Raw genomic sequence first — 9116 nt, 5'->3', positions numbered from 1 at the left:
TATGTAGGTTAAAATCCCCCATGATTACTGCCGTTCCATTTTCACATGCCTCCATTATTCCCTTGGTTATTGCCCGCCCCACCGTGAAGCTATTATTTGGGGGCCTATAAACTATGCCCACCAGTGACTTTTTCCCCTTACTATCTCTAATATCTACCCACAATGATTTAACATTTTGTTAATTAGAGCCAATATCGTCTCTCACACCTGCCCTGATATCATCCTTTATTAACAGAGCTACCCCACCTCCTTTCCATTCTTGTCTATCCTTCCGAATTGTCAGATACCGCTGTATGTTTAATTCCCTGTTCTGGCCAACCTGCAACGTTTCAGTAATGGCCAACAAATCATACCCATTTATGATGATTTGTGCCAACAAATCATTTACTTTATTTCAAAAGCTGCGTGCGGTTAGGTAGAGTGTTTTAATACTAGTTTTTAAACCAGGATTTTTAGTTTTGACCCCTCCTGCAGCCTCTTTATATTCATACATATTGTCCCTTCCTATCACCTTGTCGTTTACACTTACCCCAGTGCTACTCTGCTCTGTTTCCTCCTGCCTTTTGTATTTTTGGGGTCCTGTGATCTGAGCTCTCACCCACTCTAACTAGCTCAGAGCCCTGTCCTGGCTTCCGAATACTCCTTGCATTGCGGCACCGAGATTTCATGCTTGCCTTTCTATTACACTTTGACCCATTAGAATTTTGCTGTACATTATTCTGCTGCAAACTGCAGGGGCCACGTCGCTTACTGGATAAGGCATCTACTTTGATGCAAACACTGATGTAATCAGAAAATTGCAACGTCAAACGCAGCCGTGGTCATTTTGGCAAAACTTGTTCATCTTTATAAAACCAAACCTCGTTCGCATTCATTAACTAAAGGTGAGTTCCTCCCAAACAATGCACTTGACTTTATTAAAAGGCATTTTTTCATGCTGTGTATATTGCTCACTGATTTTTGGAGATAGTGTCCAACAAACCAACAATTAATACCGATCAACTATTAATGTTTCCAGTTCGAACAACAGCTTCGCGTCAATCAGTGCAATAAAGGGCAGTGGAGGGAATTGTGATCAGATTCCAATGAGATCCCCGTGAGTCGATAAAAAAACAGCACCTGTAGAATCTCTGCGAGCAGCGTTCGAACCTGCGCAGGAAAACCCCCATTGGATTTCAAGTCCAATTCCTTAACCACTCGGCCATCGCAGCTACACAGTAGAGCTGCTTTAATAGTCGATTCGTTGGTACAATTTATCAGAGAGACCGCCTGCATGCTTGCCCGATTGGATCTGTGAAAATTAAATCACAGAATCGCAGAATTTCGCAGCAAAGAAGGAAAAATTTCGGTTAGAACTGAAATAATTTACATTTCGGGAAAAACTGAACAGTCTGGGGAGCTTCTTTCTCGAAAAACAAGTGAGATATATTTTTAACATTATGAAGGTATTTGATCGAGTTGATGTTGAGGAAATGTTTGCTATTGTGCAGGAGTTCAGAACGGGAGGTCACCGGTTAATTCAGTGGACAATTCAAGAGCAACTTATTTACCAAAGAGTGGTTAGAATGTGGAAGATGCTACATAAGCAGTAGTTGAGGCGAATGGCACAGATTCATTTTATAGGGAAATTACCAAAGCACATGACTGAGAAAGCAATAGAACAATATGCTGATAGGATCAAGTGAAGTAGCGTAGTGTGCAGCATTAACTCTCGCAACACCAGTTAGGTGCAATTGTCTCTTTCTGTGATGCAATCTCTATATAACGTTATGTAACACACATTTTAAACAACAGCAACAACTTATATATAATTGGTACCTTGAAATTAGCGAAATGTCCAAGGCACTTCACAAGAGTATTATGCGATACAAATTTGACACCGAACCACTAAATACAAATTAGCGCAGGTGACTGAAAGATTGATCAACCAGGTATGCTTGATAATGAGGAAGAAAGCTGTACATTGCATGTAGATATCAAAGAACTTGTCAGGGGTTTAATGGAATTCAACCCGAAGAAGTGTTAGATAATGCATTTGGGGAGTGCTTATAGGGACAGCGAATAAACCTTAAATGTTAGGCGACTGATGAGTGTAGAGGTGCAAATGACCTTGGAGTGCATGTCCACAGAATCCCTGACGGTAGCAGGGCAGGTCGATAAGATGCTTGTGAAGTATAGACAGAAAGGAAAAGGAGGCGGGGTGGCGTTGCTGGTTAAAGAAGAAATTGATGCAATGATAAGGAGCGACATTAGCTTGGATAATTTGGAAGCGGCATGGGGGGAGTTGCAGAATACCAAATGGCAGAAAACGCTAGTGAGAATTGTGTACAGACCTCCAAACAGTAGTAGTGAGGTTGGGGACAGCATCAAACAAGAAATAAGGGATGTGTGCAATAAAGGTACAGCAGTTACCATGGGCGACTTTAATCTATATATTGATTGGGCTGACCAAACTGGTAGCAATGCGGTGGAGGACGATTTCCTGGAGTATATTACGGATGGTTTTCCAGACCAATATGTCGAGGAACCACCTAGAGAGCTGGCCATCGTGGACTAGGTGATCTGTAATGAGAAGGGACTAATTGTCAATCTTGTTGTGCGAGGCCCCTTGGGGAAGAGTGACAATAACATGGTAGAATTCTTTATAAGATGGAGAGTGACACAGTTAATTCAGAAACTAGGGACCTGAACTTTAGGAAAGGTAATTTCGATGGTATGAGGCGTGAATTGGCTAGAATCAGAGAGTTGTTAACCTGTGCAATTCCCTTCCGCAAAGAGTTGTTCATGCCAGTTCATTGGATATATTCAACAGGAAGTTATTGTGGCCCTAATGGCTAAAAGGATCAAGAGGTAGGGAGGAAACAGGAAAACGGTACTGAGGGAATGATCTGCCATGATCTTATTGAGTGGTGGTGCAGGCTCGAAGTGTCGAATTGCGTAATGCTGAAACTATTTTCGATGTTTCTATGTTGAGAAGCAACACGGAATACTTGCCTTCATTAGATGAGCCATAGAATATAAGATCGGGGAAGTTATGCTTCAAATGTGTAAAACTCTAGTTGGGCCACAGCTAGATTATTGCATGCTTCTCTGGTCACCGCATTACAGGAATGATCATACAGCACTCGTGAGCAGACATGTTAGATTTAGGCGGATGGTGAATTTAGCTCTCAGTAAACATTGCATCGGCTCGGTTTGTTTTCTTTGGAACAGAGGAGGCTAAGGGGGTCCGTATTGAAGTGAATAAAATTATGAGTGGCCTAAATCGACTGCATAGAAAGGATCTATTTCCCTTCGCAGAGCGGCCAACAACCAGGCGTCATAGATTTAAAGTAATTGGTAGGAGGTTTTCAGAAATTTGAGGTACACTGTTTTCACCCAGGGGTGGTGAGAGTCTGGAACTCACTCCTGAAAGTGATTTAGAGGCAGAAGTCCTCACCACTTTTAAAAGTCCTTGAATGTGCACTTCAATTCCAGTAACCTAAAAGGCTATGAAGTAAGAGCTGGAAAGTGGCATTAATCTGGATAGGTCGGAATTTAGTCGGAATTTAGGTCATGATCTGGTGTTTCTTCGGCAGCTCAGTGCATTTTGCAGCAAATCAATACTTCAGAGAAGGGAAACTGCGTTCCCTGCAATTCCTGCTACACAGTGGCTCCAATCCTACCGACTTTTCCATTGAGTACTCTTAGAACCTGAGTCTATTACACAGGAACAAGAGCAAGCCATCGAACCTGTTACAGAAGGACAGCAGAATTCCATTAGCCCCTCGAGCCAATTGCAAAGGACAAGAGGAAGTAATTCAGATTCTTGGGCTTTTTATACAAGAATAGTAGAACGCCTTCGGCCGCTCGTACCTGCTGCATAGATGACGAGGAGGCACACTTACCTGTTACACAGAAGGCTGGAGGCCATTCAGCCGCACCGCACTGTTGCACAGGGAAAGGAGAAGGCCATTAACGTCTCAAATCTTAGGCCTTCGGAGAGGCAGAACCCGATCAGTTCCTTGACCTTGCTCTACAAGAAGAGTATAAGTCCATTTAGATCCTAGAACATAGAAACATAGAAAACGGGAGCAGTAATAGTCCATTCGGGCATTCGAGTCTGCACCGCCATTTAATATGATCAATCCTAATCCTCTATCTCAACACCATATTCACGCTTTTCCCCCGTATCACTTGATGTCTTTTGTGTCGAGAAATCTATCTCCCTCTTAAATATATTCAGTGACTCGGCATTCACAGCCGTCTATGGAAGGGAATTCCACAGCTGCACCACTCTCTGAATGAAAAGAAAATCTCGCCTTCTCCTTCCTAAATGTCCTACCCCGTATTCTGAGACTGTGACCCCTTGTTATAACCTTCCCAAACAGGTGAATCATCTTCCCCGCATCCAGTCTATTCAAACCTTTCAGAATGGTATACGTTTCAATGAGATCCTCTCTCATTATTCTAAACTCTACAGAATACAGGCCGAGTCGACCCCATCTTTGCTCATACGACAGTCCTGCCATCCCAATAATCCATCTGCTGAACCTTCGCTGCACACCCTCTATGGCAAGTATATCCTTTCTTGGATAACGAAACCAAGACTGCACACAATACTCCAGGTGCGGTCTCACCAAGGCCCTGTAGAACTGTAGTAACACATCTTTACTCATTTACTCACATCCTCTTGGAATGAAGGCCAACATACCATCTGTCTCCTCACTGCTTGCTGCACCTGCATGTATGCTTTCAATAGACAATTTTACAAGGACACCAGGTCCCGCTGCCCATCGATCCTGTTTCCTGTCCATTAACCAATTTTTAATCCATGCTAGTAAATTACTCCCAATCAAATATGTTTTAATGTTGCACACTGCATCTTAAGTGGGACTTTATCAGAGCCCTTCTGAAAATCCAAATACACGATATCCACTGGTTTCCCTTAACTTTTCTTTCAGTTACATCCTCAAAAACTCGAGTAGGTTTGTCAAACATGATTTTCTTTTCATGAATTCATGTTGACTTTGTCTAATCCCTTTGGTATTATCTTAGTGTTCCGTTATAATATCCTTTACTATAGATTCTCGCATATTCCCTACAACTGGTGTTCGGCAAACCAGTCTGTAGTTCCTTATTTTCTCTCTCCCTCCATTTTTTAACAGTGGGGTTACATTTGCCACCGTGCAAACTGCAGGAACTGTTCCATAATCTATAGATGTTTGGAAGTTGTCAACCAATGCATGCACTATTTCCATTGCAACCTCTTTTATTACTCTGGGATGCAGATCATCAGGCCCTGAGAATTTATCGGCCTTCATTCCCATTAGTTTCCTCAGCACTATTTTCTTACAAATAATCATGTCCGTTAATTCCTCTTGCTCACGAGACCTTTGGTTCACAAGCATGTATGGGATGTTATTTATGTCCTCCGTGAAGACAGAACCGAAGTATTTATTTAATTGTTCTGCCATGTCCTTGTTCCACATTGTAAATTCACTAATCTTTTCCTTTTTACGAACTTGTAGAATCTACTGCAGCCGGTTTTTATGTTCCTTGCAAGTTCACTCTTATACTCTATTTCTAGCCTCTCAATCAATCTCTTGGCACATTTTTGCTGAATTCTAAATTGTTCCCCATCCTCAGGGTTGTACTTTCTCTGGCAGCTTTGTATAACTCTTCTTTGAATCTAATACTATCCTTAATTTATTTTGTTAACCATGGTTGGGCCAGCATCCTTTTTGTTTACACCAGAAAGGAAAGTATAACTGCCGCAATTGATACATTCGTTCCTGAAATGTTAGTCCTTGCCCATCTACCAACATGACGTTTATTGACTCTTCCCAATTGATCATACCCCATGCAATTCATTCCCCATGCATTCGTAGATTCTTTAGCTTAGATTTAGGACCATTGATTCGGATTGGGCTACTTCACTTTCCATCTTAATAACGAGTTTAATCGAGTTATTGCCACTCTTCGCTAAAGGACCCCAGACAACTTGACTTTTAATTAACCCCTTCTCATTACACAAGACCTAATCTAGGATATTCTGTTCCCTAGTACGCTCCGCAAAATACTGGGCTAAAAGACAACTGGTACAAACGCCAGGAATTCATCGGCCACATTATTATTACTTTAATTTATATGTAGTTTAAAGTCACCTTCGATGATTGTAGTACCCTTGTTACATGCAGCTCTATTTTCCTGTTAATGTTATCCTCTACACTACCACAACTGTTTGGAGGCCTATGGACAACTCACACCAATCTTTTCTGGTCCTTCGTTCTCCTTAGCGCCATCCAACTGAATCTACATCTTGTCTTTCTGAGCCGAATACCTTTCTCATTATTGCGCTGATATCAACCTTTACCAACAACGCAACACAACCCGCTCTTCCTTTTTGCCTGTCCTTTCTAAATACCGGATAATGGTTGATATTCAGTTCCCAACCCTGGTCACCGTGCAACCATATGTCTGTAATTGCAACAATATTGTATCTGTTTACATCTGTTTGCGCTGTTAATTCTTCTATCTTATTACAGATGCTTCGTCCATTCAGTTACAATGCTTTTGGATTGGTCTTTTTAACATTATTAGAGATCATAACATTTTTTTGCACTATAGCTCGATTTATCTTATCGCTTTTTTTCTTCTCAGGATCCTATTTTTTAGTGCACTTTTGGTTTGTATACTCTGTCCCTTCTTGACATAATGTGGTTACATTACAACAATGACTTTCCGGCATTGCTTCCTTTTCATTTCTCTTTAGCATTCTAGATTTCTCTTCATTGCGACCGTCCTCCCCACCGCCTCCCCTCCCCCACTCCACTCTCCCCTTAATAGAAGGTGTTGCATAGGATTGGGACGAGGCATTTCAGACACACCGACCTGTTATACAGGAACAGGTGGAGAATAATCAACCCCTAGAACCTGTTACATAGGACGCGGGGGATGACAATCCGTCCCTCAAACTATTGCACAGGAACAGCCTGAGTCATTCAGCCCCTCTAGACCATTACACAGCCGGAGGCCTGTGGCACTGGACTAGTAATCCAGTGAGAGAAAATCACAGTTCACCAAGAGAGTAGGACAAATTAAATTCATTTAAATACATCTAGGATTTTAAAAGACCATTGACGCAACACACCCATCTCGCTCAATAATCTCCTTTAGTGAAGGAAATCTGCAGTCCTTACTGGTCTGGGCCCAAATGTGGCTCCAGATCCAGAGCAACGTGGTTGGCTCTTTACAGCTCTCTGAAAAGGCCGAGCGAGAAACTCTTTTGCATAAGGTGGCTAACCATCACCTTCACAAGGGCAATTAGGGAAGTGCAACAAAGGCTGCCCTTGCTAGTATTGTCCACATGCTAGAATGAATAAAATAAACAATAGGATGTCTAGATTGTTACACAGGAAAAAGAAGAACCACAAGAGAGTTCAGAGAATGTGGAGTCTGGAGACAACTAGATAAATGCATAGCTAGCTGGCTTTAAGCCAGAAAGCAGAGAGTAGGTGTAAAAGTTAGCTTTTTAGAGTGGTAAAAGGTGGGTAGTGCTGTTCCACAAGGATCGGTGCTGGGACCACTGCTGTTTACAATTTATATTAATGACTTCTACCTGGCAATCAAAAACACAATTTCTCAATTTGCAGATGACGCCACATTAGTTGGATATTCAATACTGAGGATGACTGCAACAAATTCGATCGCAAAAACCTGTTGTATAGATGACGACAAGGCAATGCCAAACCAACTAACCTGTTGAACAGAAATAGTAAGAGGCAATTGAGCTTCTCCAGTCTGTTGCACAAGAAGAGGAGAAGGCCATTAGCCACTTGCTAGCGATGACAACATGCTTGAAAGAATAAAATAAAAAAATAGATTGTTACATGGTTACAAGTAGAGTTGGAAAGTGGGATTAGGCGGGATAGCAATTTTCGGACTGTGCGGACACGCTGGGCCGAAGTAGCCTCCTTCCGTGCTGAAAGGTTCCACGAGTCCATGACAACACATTGCTTTCAAACATGTTGATTCGGGTCTGACAGGGCATCCGTTTTAGACGGCGGAGGTTGATCCAGTGGCGATGAAAGTTCATCGACCTGCAACGTTCACTCTGTTTCGCTCTGCGCAGATTCTGCCTCATCTGCTGAGTGTTTCCAGATTTTTTTTAGCTCAGATTACGCATCAACATTATTTTACTTTTGTATTGATGCACAATTTGGCGACTCTGTGGCGCAATGGATAGCACGTTAGATTTTTAATTCTTGGCATATTAAACATTCAAAGTTTTTGTGCTCGACTCCTACCAGAGTCAGGAATTGAGCCTGGGCCGCACAGTGAACTTTGCATCAAAGAAATACTTCAGAAAAGGCTAACTCTGGTCCCTGCACTTTCTGTTGCACAAGTGGTTCCAGTCCTTCCCAAGTATCATCTGAATATTTTGCACAGTAACGGATGCAAGCAATCGAGCCTGTTACACAGGGACAGGTGGAGGCAAATGAGTCACTTAACCCCTCAAACCAATTGCAAAGGTCAGGAGGAAGCCATTCAGCTGTGTGCGCCTCTTTTACAAGAAATGTCGAACTCCATTCGGTCGCTCGAACCTTTCGCATAATTGACCAGAAGGCAATGCCAAACCAACGAAGCTGTTGAGCAGAAATAGGAGGATGCCATTGAGCCTCTCCAGTCTGTTGCACAAGGACAGGGGAAGGCCATTAAACCCTCGAGCTTGAGGCATAGGACGAGCGGATGCCATTCAGCTCCTTGAGACTTATCTATAAGAAGATTAGAAGTCCATTTAGCCATTCGAAAGGCTGAAGTTGAGGCATTTGCGACTCACGAACCTGTTAACAGGAACAGGAGGAGGCTAATCAATCTCCAGATCCTGTTGCGCAGGAACAGGGCACACCATTCCTTCCCTCAATCTGTTGCAAAGGAATCGGAGGTGTCATTCAGCCCCTTGAGCGCATTACACAGATGGAGGTCAATCATAATAGCATGATGGTTATGTCACTGGACTAATAATCCAGAGAGAAGAAAGCATAGCCCACCACGAGAGTGGGGAAATTTAAATTGAATTAATTAAATCTGGAATTTTAAAAGTATCAATAATGATGACCATTGTAACAAACACC

The 9116-nt window shown here is 42.4% G+C and overlaps 1 non-coding gene across 1 annotated transcript; it reads right to left on the bottom strand.

Moving 5' to 3' along the window:
- Window positions 1-1128: 1128 nt before the first annotated feature.
- Window positions 1129-1211, bottom strand: trnas-uga (transfer RNA serine (anticodon UGA)). The gene has a single exon. It is a non-coding gene; the product is annotated as a tRNA-Ser (tRNA).
- Window positions 1212-9116: the final 7905 nt, after the last annotated feature.

The sequence above is a fragment of the Pristiophorus japonicus genome, unplaced genomic scaffold (genome assembly GCF_044704955.1).
Source record: "Pristiophorus japonicus isolate sPriJap1 unplaced genomic scaffold, sPriJap1.hap1 HAP1_SCAFFOLD_183, whole genome shotgun sequence".
NCBI classification, from domain to species: Eukaryota; Metazoa; Chordata; class Chondrichthyes; family Pristiophoridae; genus Pristiophorus; species Pristiophorus japonicus.
This window is presented reverse-complemented; position numbering and strand designations above follow the sequence as displayed.